The following is a 14,090-nucleotide window of genomic DNA, read 5'->3' as shown; positions in this document are numbered from 1 at the left end:
TTGATAGGTGAATTGATAAATCCCTTGTGTGGTTCTATTTCTTTTGAGTTGGATTTTCAAAGCTAAAATTGTTCAACTGATGCATAATGTAAAGAAAATGTTTGCAGAGTTGAGTTGGTTGGGAAAATTATATGAGATCCAAGTCTCACAGGCATACTCAAACATCTAGAACAATAGGGAAGTATGAGTAGTAATTTAGGATCCTCATCAAAGCTTTCAGGAGATTGGAATCCCTTAGTTTGCATGAGGCAAAAATAAAACCTGATCGTGTGGCTTTTATCTGTTTTGGTTATTATTTTATTCATTCAAAATGGATTTCTTTAGAATATTTGGCATTCCTCCCATAACTTAAAGTTTCATTTCTGTACTCTCAATCTAGCTCTGAACTTTTGGCCTTTTTTCCTCTTTGTCTTCTGGTTCTGCTTGTGTGTGTTTTAGTTATTAGCATCTACAAAAGTAAGGCTTTCAAAAAACATGGGGGTCAGGAGAAGGTCTTTATACATTAAAGTAATGTGAACATACTTAAAGAATTTCTCTGCAAAGTAAATAATTAGTTGAATTAGTTTTTACTCCAAGTTGACTTCCCATATTTAGGACTGGAATTTAGAAATGCCAATCTATAAATGAAAATGTTGCATTCTGAGTTAGTCTCCTCCTCCTCTTCCTTTTCTTCTTTGGAACCCTTAGATTCATTTCTGAAGATTTAAATTTGCCACTCTTGAAACAGAGTACAATTTGGAAGCTTGGGTGAGAAGAAATTTGTTTAAATTTGAGATACTTTTTTTTCTTTTTCTGTAGAGTTCAGTTGATTGTATTATATTACATTTCTTCTGGATTACGCATGCTTAAGCATCTAAACAGTGTTCATCAAAGGCCTTTTTAAATTCTAGAACTGCCTGGGTCACAAGGGCACTGTTTTTAAAGTTGTTAACTATCCTACTGCACTGGGGGAAACTGCAATGCTGAAATTCAGTTTAAATATAGAGCATCTAATAAGTTTACCAATATCATATCAGTGGGAATAAAGTTCCTCCTCTTGTTCTGTGTTTGATTTACTTAATGGTCAGTGGCTTGATTTAACAAGGAAACATGGAAATGACTTGATTTTCAGTGGATTTAGGAAAACCATACATTCTCATATACACTTCTCATTTTCCAATGTGAGGCCTCAGGAGTAGTATTATCTGGTTAAAAGTCATAGTGAGAATTTTCTTTTGAGCTTTCTGTCTAGAGTGACAAAGAAGAGTAAATTTTTCTCCCTCCCCATTTTAATGGCAGTGAATTATATTTATTATTTTTAAGGCAAAATATACTGACATTTAGAAGTGATAAGAATAAGGCATATTTTCTAGGCAAAATTAGGTATTATGTATTCCTTTATTACACATTTATGAGAAGAATGTCTATAGATATTTTTTCCTATGGAAAGCCCAGATTAGAGTTGATTTACTTTACCAGCACTAACTAGCTACGTTTATTTATTTACTTATGTAGTTAGCATTGGCTTATAAGAGATCCTGTCATGTATTTTAATATAAACAATCTCATTTCTTCTTCATAATTAGTAGCAAACTACATCCCAGTGTTGAAGTCAGAGCTCACTGAGATTGCCACTTGCTGTAGTGCTTCTTTGGTTATGTAACTTAATTTGGACATAAAATAAAATATACTATTGAAAAATCAAACTTAGAGATTTGTTCAATAACATTAACACAATTGAAACCATTTTAAAAATAGAGAAGAGAATAAGTCATGACGACATTAATGCTAATATTTTGAAATATCCCGGCTCACGAAAGACCCTTTTTTGAGAGATATTCTTCTGCTTGGAGAAGGCACTTTATTTTCTACCACATTGGACCACATTTGCCTAATTTATTTTTCCCAAGATGTGCATGCTACCTGTTGAGTTACCTGTTAGCTTTCATTTTCTTTTTCTTTCATCTCATTACATCATGCTTGTAGTTGCCAAATAAAGGGACTACTTTCTACTCTCTTGAGAAGAGGTATTAAAAGTTCCAGATTTGTTTTATTGTGGAATATCACTATGAAAAGAAACATTATTATTGTATTTTAGATTTATGAGCTTACATTTTGCCTGAAGAGGGACAGGAAATCTTCAGATTGCTTTGTCCTTTCAGGTGAATTTCCCTAAGGTCTTTAATCTCTTCCTCTTTGCTCTTTCACAAGATTGGGTCTTCAATAGTAAATTATTTCCCTTTACTCTCTATACAACTATCTTTAAATAATCATTAAATACTATAGCTTGGCATACGTATTTTATTGTTAAAGTGTTTCATGGTGATATATTTTAAGAATTTTTAAAGATCTGAGACATTTTATTTTTTATGATAATTTATATTTTGGCAAGCCTCACATTTATTTAGAATTTATTTCCACCTGATATCTGTTATAGCTTGAGCTCATACATATACTATCACTGTTCCGTTGCTGCTCCAGCACCACTTTTTGCATAATCAGTCCATAAACATTAAGTCATACCGAAAGTCAGCTTTCCAAGTGGTCTTGGACCTATCCAGTCTCTTCCTTTTATCTCTTGTAGTTTTAAGTATGAGTCTAGAATGTTCTGGGATGCAGCTTCCTGAGATAAGAACTCACTGGCACAGCCCAAGATTTGTCTTAGCTTTCAGCCTTCAGGGCCTGCCTGGGTCCCAGTTAGTGTAAACATGGGGCTGGTGTTTTTGTTTTTGTTTTTCTATCTGTCTGCCAGTTGTAATGCAAATGCTTCATGTTCAGAGGAGACTCTGTCTTCTTTGAAGCATGAGGAAGTAGCTCAAAATGATTCCCAAGTTTCTCTGCCCCTTACTATGTATTGGAAGTAATCAATGGACATTCCATGTAACTTGCATGTATGGGTTTCTTGTGTCATAGGACACAAGCAGTCAGGTAAATAACACACAGAGAAACTGCTTCACACAGAGATTTGTAGCAATACCTTAATTATTTTGAATTTATTCAGAGTTCTCCAGTTATGAATGCATGCATTTGTGTATGCATATATCCGGCTATGTAATTTTATCACCAAACAAATCTTGGGTAACCATTATCAAAATCAAGGCACACAGTAGCACCATACCTAACAATTTCTTTGTGATACTTCTTTATATCCAAACTCATCTCTCTCTAATTGTTCCTAACTTTGCCTTATTAACTACAAATCCATTCTCCAGCCATATCGGAGTGCAATTTTATGAATGTTACATCAATAAAACCATGCTATAGGCATCCTTTTAAAAATCGGTATTTTCAATTCAGCATTATGTACTAGAAGTTCACCTAAATTGTATGTTTTGGTGAATTTGATTGCATGCCTTGGCTTATAAACGTTTATGTAGCTGTTCACCATTTACAGGATATTTGGATTGTTCCTATGTTTCAGTTACAGTGAATGAATCCTCTACAAATTACATCCTTGCATAAGTCCTTGTGTGAAATTCACTCTTCATTTTTTTCTGGGGTAAGTATTCAAGACTGTAATTACAGGGCCATATGACATCTATTTTTAATTTTCAAAGAAACTGCCAAAGTAGTTTCTCAAGTGTTAGTATCATTTTATATATTTCTACCAGCAATGCATGAATGACCAAGTTTCTCTACATTTTCCCAGCATTTTCTTATATCACCATTTATTCTGTTGAGCATTATAATAAGTATATAATCTTGTTGCGTCTTCAACGTTTATTTCTACATATTTTTGAAATGTACTTATTTTCCATCTATATATAGTACTTAGTGTGATGTCTATGTATGTCTATGTAATGTCTATGTATGTGTTTTTTTATTTTTTTATTTTTTAATTTAATTTAATTTTATTTGTGAACATACTGTACAGAGGAGTTACAATTACATGGGCAGGATAATGCGTACATTTCTTACCAAGCATTGCAGCCTCCTTCTTTGTTTACCCTTCACATCCCTTCCCAGCCTCCCCCCTCCCCCCCAATCCCAATCCTTCTCCTTCCCCCCCCTTCCTCATGTTTTTTTTTATTTTTGAGTTCGGTTATTATTTATTTGTATTGGCATTATAAAGTTGATGTACAGAGGGGTTACATAATGAGTACATTTCTTTATCAACAATGTCATGCCTTCCCTCATTTCCCCAGCCTTCCTCTCCCATCTCAAATTTTATTATATTTAAAGTTGAATCTTTGGGCTGGGTGTGGTGGTACATGCCTGTACTCTCAGCTATTTGGATCTAAGTCTGAGGCTATCTCAAGGCAAAACATGTGAGATGCTATCTGAAAAATAAACTACAGTAAAACAGTCTGCCTAGCTGTCTGTCTCAGTGGGCCAGAATGAAGCCATGACTTTAAATACTAGTGTGACAAAAACTACAAGAAAGTTAAGTTTTGAGAATTCTGTGGGCTTTCTGTGGGTTATATAGGTCACAGATAATTTTCTTTCAGTCTACTATTTGCCATTTTTTTTCTTTCCACAGTTATTTTTATGCAAAACAAAATTTTGTTAATTCTTTAAAAAAAATGATCTTAAAGTAGTTGTACATGGAGGTTCCACATCACAAAACTGTTGATGAATACAATGTATCTCAATCAGGGTCACACTCTTCAACATTCTCATTTGCTCTTTGACCCAACCCTGCCCTAACTCCTCTGAATTTTGTGGTACATACAATGAATTCTTTACTGCATTCTCCCGCCTTTCTCACCTTCAGTTGTCTCCTCCTGTCCCTTCGCCCACCCTCCTCTCAGATGTGCCCATTTCCTGGTGTTGGTTTCACTGGGCTTTGTCCTAGTCTAATTTATCCTTTTTACTTATAGGAACTTGTGTTTTTATGTCAAAATGAAGTATTCTTTTTTTTTATTTTTTTTAATTGTATTTTATTTTATTTGAGAACATACTGTACAGAGGGGCTACAATTACATGGGCAGGATAATGCATACATTTCTTACCAAGCATTGCAGCCTCCTCCTTTGTTTACCCTTCACTTCCCTTCCCCGCCTCCCCCCTCCCCCCACCCAATTTTACCCCCCTCCCCCACCCAATTATACCCCCCTCCCCCCCCCCCACACCGACATTGTAAAGCTGGTTTTGACATGACATTTTGTACTTCTCATTGTTGCAACAGGTCCACCTGAATCCTTAAACGACTTGTTTGTCCCCATCTCCTCCACATGTTATACTGACATCAAATATAGTGAAAGCGGGGGTTACACTGTGGGGGAGGGACATACAAAGCAACAAAGAAATAATCTTATAAATGCGTTAGAAACACATGCATGAAAGAAACGAAAACATTAAAATACATATTTAAGGGTTCATTTTCCTAACATCACATTATCTGACCTTTTCCGCTTGACTCATACCTATACTAGATATTGCAAATAAGGGAAACCATGGGACCTATGCTTCTTTGGGCCTGGCTTACTTCACTTAATATAATTTTTTCCAAACCTTTCCATTTCCTAACAAATGGGGAAATGTCATTCTTTCTGATGGAGGCATAGAATTCCATTGTGTATATATACCACATTTTCTTGATCCATTCATCTACTGAGGGGCATCTGGGTTGGTTCCATGTCTTAGCTATGGTAAATAATGCTGCAATAAACATAGTTGTGCTGGTAGCTTTAGTGTGGTCTTGTTTGTAAACATTTGGGTAAATGCCCAAAAGTGGGATTGCTGGATCATAGGGGAGATCTATGTGAAGTCTTTTGAGGAACCTCCATACTGCTTTCCAAAGTGGTTGAACAAGTTTACATTCCCACCAACAATGAAGTAAGGTTCCTTTCTGTCCACATCCCCTCCAGCATCTGTTGTTGTTAGAGTTCTTGATTTTTGCTGTTCTAACTGGAGTGAGGTGATATCTCAATGTTGTTTTGATTTGCATTTCTTTTATGGCTAGGGATGTTGAACATTTCTTCATGTGTCTATTGGCCATCCTTCTTTCTTCTTCAGAGAAGCTTCTCTTTAAGTCTTATAATGAAGTATTCTTAATTAAGCACTCTTCACTTGTATCACATAGTGTTTTTCCTGAGTTGTCTCCCACAGCTTTTAATAATTGGAGGATTGTGGCCATTTTGTCTGAAATTATGTATATATGGGATTTATAGTAAGGCACATTTTTGCTGATTGATATTCAAGTTTTTTTCTAGGATTATTTATTTAAATGACCAACTTTTACTTGATAAAAAATAAATTGGCCCATCAACCTTGTCTTGGTTGCTCTTAGCATATGGCATGGACCAACATTGATGAAAGTGCTTCCTTACATTTTGTTCTTTAAAAATTATATCAGTCAATCAGGAGCCAGTGGCCCATGCCTGTAATCCTAGCTACTCAGGAGGTTGAGATCTGAGGATCACAGTTCAAAGCCAGCCCGGTCAGGAAAGTCTATGAGACTCTTACCTCCAGTAAACTACTAAAAAACCGGAAATGGTGCTATGGTTCAAGCGGTAGAGCGCTCGCCTTGAGCTAAAGAGCTGAGGGATAGTGCCCAAGCCCAGAGTTCAAGCCCCACGACCAACAACAACAACAACAACAAAAAATGTTAGTCAATGCTTGATAGGAAAAGAAATTATTATCTTACCTTTCTCATGTAACTGTAACCACTCTTTACAATAAAAAAAATTAAAAATTATGTTAGTCATTGTAGCATTTTTCCATTTCCATATGAATTCTAACATAATTGTATTTGGAAGAATTTCACTAAATCAATACAGATCAATAAAGATAATTGATATTTTTACTGTGAAAGGTATTCTAAAGGTATATTAGTACACCATCTTTCCAAGAATTTAGGGTTTCATTGATTTCTTTTATTGTTATTTAAAATTTTTATTTCACAAATCCTATACATGTCCTTTATAGAGTTATACCTGTCATATTTTCATTGGAGCCGTTATAAACGGCATCATAGTTTAAACTATTTTCCAATACATTGTATTCTGCTGAATTGTCACACTTATTCTTGTCTTTTTATTCATTCCTTCAGACTTTCTATACAAACATTTTGTCTGCAAATAAACAGATCAATTTCCTGCTTCCCATTCTCTGCATTCTTGTAGTTATGATTTGTCTATTACTCTGTAGAAGTGAAAAGAACATTCAGCACTAGGTTAAATTCTGGTATTGGACTACGTGAAAAGAACATTTAGCACTAGGTTAAATTATGGTGTCATGCTTTCAAGTCTTAAAGGTATAGCATTTTATTTATTAGTAAGTGTGACACCAATTCTAGTTTTTTGCAAATGCTTTCTGATCAAGTTCAATCATATTCAGGTATTCAATAGAGTCCCTAAAGTCTTATTCCTGAGAGATTTGCCTTTTGTTTGTCTCATTTGTTTGGTTTTTAAGTATCATCAATTACTATATGTTTTTCAATATTTCTTTTTTCTATCAACTGGTATGATCCATCATATCATCAAATAACCATAGGTACTGTGATTCTTCTTTTTAAGCCTCGTTATATGATGATTTGTATTGATACATTAAAAATATTTTTAAATCCTAAATAACTGGAAAAATCTACCAGTTAGTCATAATGTATAAATACTTTCATACATCTCTAACTTTACTTTGCTGACATTTTCTTGATAGTTATTGTATCTAAGATCATGACAAATATTTTTTTTTCTTTTTTGTTGGTTGTGGGGCTTGAACTCTGTGCCTGCATGCTGTTCCTGAGCTCTTTAGCTCAAGTCTAGCTTTCTACCACTTGAGTTAAGCGCCACTTCCTCATGACAAATATTTTATGTAGTTTTTCTTGAAGCATTTTCTGAATTTAATGTCAGGACGTTGCTGTTAAATGATTTGGTTAAATATTTTTCTACTTTTTAGGAGATTGTATAAATTAATATTAAGACTTCTTTGAAGATATCAAGCCATCTGGCCATGAGAGAATTTGACTAAAAATTTCAATTTCAATTTCTGTAATTTTTACACAAGTATTCAATATTCTAGGTTAGCTAAATTGTAGTAATTCATGCTTTTAAGGATTTGTTCATTTCTTCTAAATTGTCAGATTTATAAACATAATGTTATTTGATACATTCTTTTATCATTTTAATGTTTACAGGTTTGTTGCAAGATCCTGTTATTTCTGATTCTGGGGATTTGTCATCTGTCTTTATCCTTGTAAATCTGGCTAGATGTGTATTACTATTATTGATTTTTCTCCATAACAAAACGGTTTGTTTTATTTTTATATTCTCTGTTATTTTCTAGTTGAAGCCAAGAAAATGAAATTTCCAGTTTCAATTTCTGCCCTTATGCTTGCTATTTTCTTTCTTTTGCCTTGGTTACGCTTATTTTAAGCTTAATTTTTTACATTGTTGAGGTATAAGCTTAGATTTTTGATCTGAGAATCTTTGTCTTTTCTCATACATAGACACTAAGTACCACAATTTTTCACCTGAGTTGTACATGTAAAATTGTGCAAGTTATTTCAATATATTGTTTGATAAAGTTGCTTACAGTATTTAATGTGCACATGTGAAGATGTCACTATATAACTCCTTTGCACAATTAACATGGTTAACAAAAAAGGGAGGAAAAAAAGAAGAAAGGAATGTGCTCTTTAATTTCCAAGGGTTTAGTAATTTACCTGTTCTCTTTTCTTAATTTGTATTTAGTTTGATTCTGTGTACTCAGATAACACACTGTGGGTTGTTGTTTTCTTAATAGGGGTTAAGTTTTGTTTTATTACCTAGAATTTGATCTATTTTTTTGTGGATATTCTCTAAACCATTAAAAGTGGAATCTTCAACAAATATCAGTTAGATCTTGCTTGTTGAGGGTATTGTGAGTCCCTCTTTATTCTTACTCTATCCCTGAAGTCTATCATTGCATAATGAGTACCCTGTCTCAGTGTGGAAATGTGTTGGCTTCCATTTTCAGTTAAAACAACTTCTGTGTCACATATTTTGAACTTGTTTAGTGTATGAATATTTTAAATGCTACATATTTGTAGTGGATTGCTCAATTTGTCTCTATCCAATGCCCTATTTGTTGCTAGAAAATGAAAAAGTAAAAATCCTTAAAGACTCATAATATAGTGAAAGGTGATTAAAGTATCTACTTTTCTTCCTTCAACAAATACCAAAAACTGGGTTAAGTTTCAGTTAAGGTAAACGGAGGGCAATGCTCAAATACAAGACTCTCACACTTCTCAAAGATGTGTATACCTTCACTCATTTCACTTGCTTACAACATATTATGGGTTGTCAATCAGTCCCTAGCAAAACCGTTCCATTATAGTATAACACACTCATCTGTTTTCTGCTAATAGAACTTAGTGGCTTCATTTTATGTTTCCTTCACTTCATTTCTGGAAGATTGTTTGGCTTCTCTGTTACAATGCTGCATAACATTGCATAATGCCATGGCGTGGTATAGTAATCTCAACTCCCTCTGTCCTTACAGCTGTGTTGCAGTTCTCCAAGAAGGTGATTCTCTTGAATTCGAGTGGCTCGGGACCATCAAGAGGCAAAAGAGTTCCTTGAAGACTTCCATGGAGAGCCCGCATTTTGAACAATACTAAAAAATGCCTCATCGAATGGTGCTATGCTGTAGCTACCCTTTCCTAGACATGGTTTAAGAATTCTAGAAACTGTCAAGGGATTAGGCAAGAATTGGTTATGGGAGTGCAAGACAAAGATGGCATAAGAAAGAGTGATCAGAGGTTAGGTAAAATGTAATTACATTTTTAGGTTTCTTCCCCAATTTGGAGCAGAAGATGGTATGTTATTGTCTGAAATAAGAAAACAGAAACCTTTGGACAAGAGGACTCCACAAGGTTGAGAGTAGGAGTGTTGTATTTAAATATAGGAGATCCATGTTTGTGAATAAGATACACTGAGAAATAATACATAGCTACTCCGCCATATATTCTAATTAATTCCCAGAGATGCTTCAGGATGTGATGTGCAAATGATTGACTCAAAATTATATTCCTATAAAATACTGTACCATTTTAAAATGGCCAGGCCACTTTATATTAAGGTCATAATTAGTCATGGACCCTTTCATGTAAAATATTTCAGTACTCCATTACTTTTTACCTAAACCTTTGCTCACTATTTCTTAGGCCATCTTTGTCTTGCACTCCCATAACCAATCCTTGCCTAATCCTTTGGCAATTTCTAGGATATCATTAAGTTCTCTACTTCTGATTTCTGTCTTGCATTCAGTTTTGCTTGGAGTCAGTCAAGTTATCACTCACGAATCAGCCTACTTTAAAACTAGCATACTGGGTGCCCATCTTTTTCCTGTGTTTGTGGCTTCCTCAGTATAACTATATCACTGCATGTTTTAAAGAGTGTGTATAAATCATTTGCTTTAAGTGATTACAAATGAATTAACAGAAGCATAATACACTATAGAGAGCTCAAATACTATAAATTTTTAGAAAAAAAGATGTCAAAGTCCAACTAAGCACCAAGATATAAGTACTTGCAATAGGCAAGGTGGGGTCAATGGGAGAGAAGTAGAGAAATGAAGGGGGAAGTGGGTGGGTGGGGGAAGAATGCAGTGGAGAATTCATTGTATATATGACAAAATTAATAACTGTAAGGGAAGGGATGGGCTGAAGTGGGGAGTAAGAATGTTGAAGGGGTGACACTGCTCAAGATACATTGTATTCATCGGCTGCTTTGTTAAATGGCACCTCCTTTGTATTATTACTAATGATAGTAAAATAAATGAATAACATTATAAACAAACAAACTTTTGTCCCAAATAAAGGAGTTGGTTTGTTTAGAAAAGGGTTTTGTAAAATTCTCTTCAAAGAGGAAGGAAGAATGTGTGCTCATTGCTGTGGAAACGACTGCATCACATTTCTCCAGAGAGTAACTGAATGCTTTAACATTTTATTTCATTTTAGGTATTAAGTTACATAGTTGCTAATAAAATAGAACAGTGTCATGGTATTTTGCTTTATTTTTCTCTCCAATCTATTCTCCAGAGTCAAAAATTACCATTTCAAACAGCAAAAAATCTTATTTCTTTCTACTGTCTAACTCCTTTTAAATAGCCTCTCATTTCTTTCAGGATAATGATCAAAGTATAACTTTCACATGAATGCACCACCATGGCTTTATTTATGACTTCTTCATTTTACATCCTGTCCAGACCTATTTTTCTCTTTTCTACCACTTAACACTAGTCTCCGTAATCACCATAGATGTACCTGCCACAGTGCCGATGCCCGGCTGATCTTACTGTGGAGGACCTTTGTACCTTCCTCTTCTCTTGGACTATTATGGGGTGCTCATCCTTCATGTAACAACTCAATTGTCATTTCTTTAATGAAGCCCCTAATACCATCAAGTAAGTCAAAATATCCTATTATAGGCAATATTTTCACCCCCTTGGATTTCCTCTATAGTATGCACAATTGTCTCAGTGTAAATCAATTTCAGTGATATCATTCCCCCAGATTACACTAGAACTCTAAGAGAAAAGCATCTTTGCTATTTTAGTATAATGTTTCCTTGGAGCTTATTGTAGTGATTGATACAGAGTTCAAGCTCAGAAGATGTTTCCAACCATACATACGAAAAGCTCAGTTCATTGTGTTCATTAGAAAGGGCTTTATGAATAAGTCTCAGTAATATTTGTTGCAACACACAAGAATTTAAATTCCCTAAGTGATTACATGGATATAGGAATAAAGATATACTGACTTAGGTGTGAGGGAATTTATTACTTGTGAATTTGTGGGTCATTTTCCTATGATTTGAGGCCATTTAGGCCTCCATCTCCCATTCACAATTCAAAGGAGAGATAATTTAATTTATGTAGCTTTTCTGGAGAAAACAGAGTTTGAACTCATGGCTTGATGCTTGCTAGACATGAGTTCTTTACTTGAGCCATGGCAACAGCCCTTTTTGACTTTACTTATTTTTCAGGGTTTCATATTTTTGTGAGGCTTGGCCTTAAATCACAATTCCTCACTCTCTTCCTCTTTACTATGTGAGATTGCAATTTCGAACCACTACACTTATAATCCCTATTATTAGGCTACCTAAAAATAATAATTTCCATTGTTAACCTTTAGAAAACTGAAAGGACATGAAATAAAATAAAATATACTATATGTAGCAATGGCTGTCCAACCTAAACTATTCAGAGAAAGTTAAACTGATGTGTACGTATGCCATCCCCATTTTGTATAGAAACTAGTGAAAAAAGATATAACAAGGTTGATTGACATTATATAACAGGGTTTATCTCTGTATGTGATGCAGTCCATGATGTGAATACAAGCTCATGAGCCCATAATTCAAAGTTGTTTTGAGCTTGTTATACATCTCCAGGATAGTGGCATGCTGAGAGTGCTTTTATCTCTTTACCTCTTCTGTATATAAACACAAAGTCTAATTGTTATAAATCCAGCAATTCCTTCAAACAATAAATTTAAACACCTTTTGAAAACTGTCCCTTTGGTGTGAAGGGGGGAGACTTAAACTATCACTATTGTCAGTACCTTATTTGCCTAACCAGAAAGACAGAGTTTAACAGTTCTCATATTTCATATATTGTAATGGCATGGATCTATTCCAGAATGGATATTTTTATTTTATTTGTTAGCTGATTTTAATTACACCTCAAGAGAACCTAAGTAGTGTCTGACTTTCAATACAAGATTATGAGCACAATTGTTGCATGAAATAACAATTGTGTGTGTATGTGTGTATGTGTGTGTGTATTTGTGTGTATGTGTTGGTTCTGGGTCTTGTACTTAGTGCTTGAATACTGTCCTTTGAGCTTTTATGGTCAAAGATAGTACTCTACCATATTGAGTCACAGTGCCCTTTCTGTTTTTTTGGTAGTTAATTGTATATGAGTCTCATGGACTTTCCCGTTCAGGCTGGCTTCGAACCATGATATTCAGCTCTCAGACTCATAAGTAACTAGAATTACAGGTGTGAGCCACTGATTTCCAGCTTTCTATTCCATTTTAAGATATTTTTGCTGAAATCAGAAGGTACAACAATAACAACCTAAAATTATTCTGGCAAATATTGGTGTCTGGAATTGCTAAGGTCTCATATGGCTGAGGTTCCTCCATCTTCTTTCCTTTGTCCTTTTCTTTGAAATGTAATGAAATATTGATAGACAGCAACACTAGTGTCCTTGATACATTGGTTTTACAGGCAATGATGCCCCTAAAAGGCAGTGAAAGGCACTGACAGGATAATCAGAATGAAAGTCAGGAGCCTGACTGAGCTTCTATGCCTAGATACCCTTCTTTCCTCTGACCCTGTTTGGTCGTTTCTAAGAGGGGTCTAGCTTATCATAGTTTACAGTATTTTTTGATACCCTATTCAATTCACTTATCATTCAAATGTACTTTTCGATTAAGATATAGGTTTATTAGGACATGTTTTAATGGTGAGTGGGATAAATCACCCTGACATTATCATTAAGATTCTACATAAGATTTCACAGGCTGAAATGTGCTGATTTATTAATCTACTTTTTCCCTGTATAAAATTAATGATTTAGACCAGGATTTTTGAAGGGAGGTAGCTCCACGTGCACACACATACAAACACACACATACCACAAGTATATAAAGAAGAAACAAAGGCAGGGTTTGATTGAACCCAAAAGGATGAAGGCAATTGGGTACAGTGTCTCCAAATGAAACTTGTATTAATGTCTTGCTTTTGACTTTCTTTGGTTGTTGGTATCCTTTTATTCCTACTAGCAATCTTTTCATCTTTTTCATCCATGTAATTCACATGTTCTTTAGAACCTGAAACATAGGCTCCTCAGCTCAGTTTCTAAAAGCAGTAATTACAACAAAGGACAAATAAATTTATTCTAATGATAGTTTTTGACATCAACTAGGTCGAATGGAAGGAAGACTAGACTATTAGTAAAGCAAACTTCTGTGTGTGTGCGTGTGTGTGTGTGTGTGTGTGTGTGTGTGTGTGTGCATGTGTGTGTGTGTCTGTTGGTCCTGGGGCTTGAACTCTGGGCCTGGGTGCTGTCCCTCAGCTCTTCAGCTCAAGGCTAGTGCTCTACCACTTGAGCCACAGTGCAACTTCTGCCTTTTTCTGCTTATGTGGTGCTGAGGTATCAAACCCAGGGCCTCATACATG

Source organism: Dipodomys merriami, unplaced genomic scaffold, assembly GCF_024711535.1.
Source record: "Dipodomys merriami isolate MVZ:Mamm:240054 unplaced genomic scaffold, mDipMer1.0.p SCAF_2, whole genome shotgun sequence".
In the NCBI taxonomy this organism is placed as follows: Eukaryota; Metazoa; Chordata; class Mammalia; order Rodentia; family Heteromyidae; genus Dipodomys; species Dipodomys merriami.
This window is presented reverse-complemented; position numbering follows the sequence as displayed.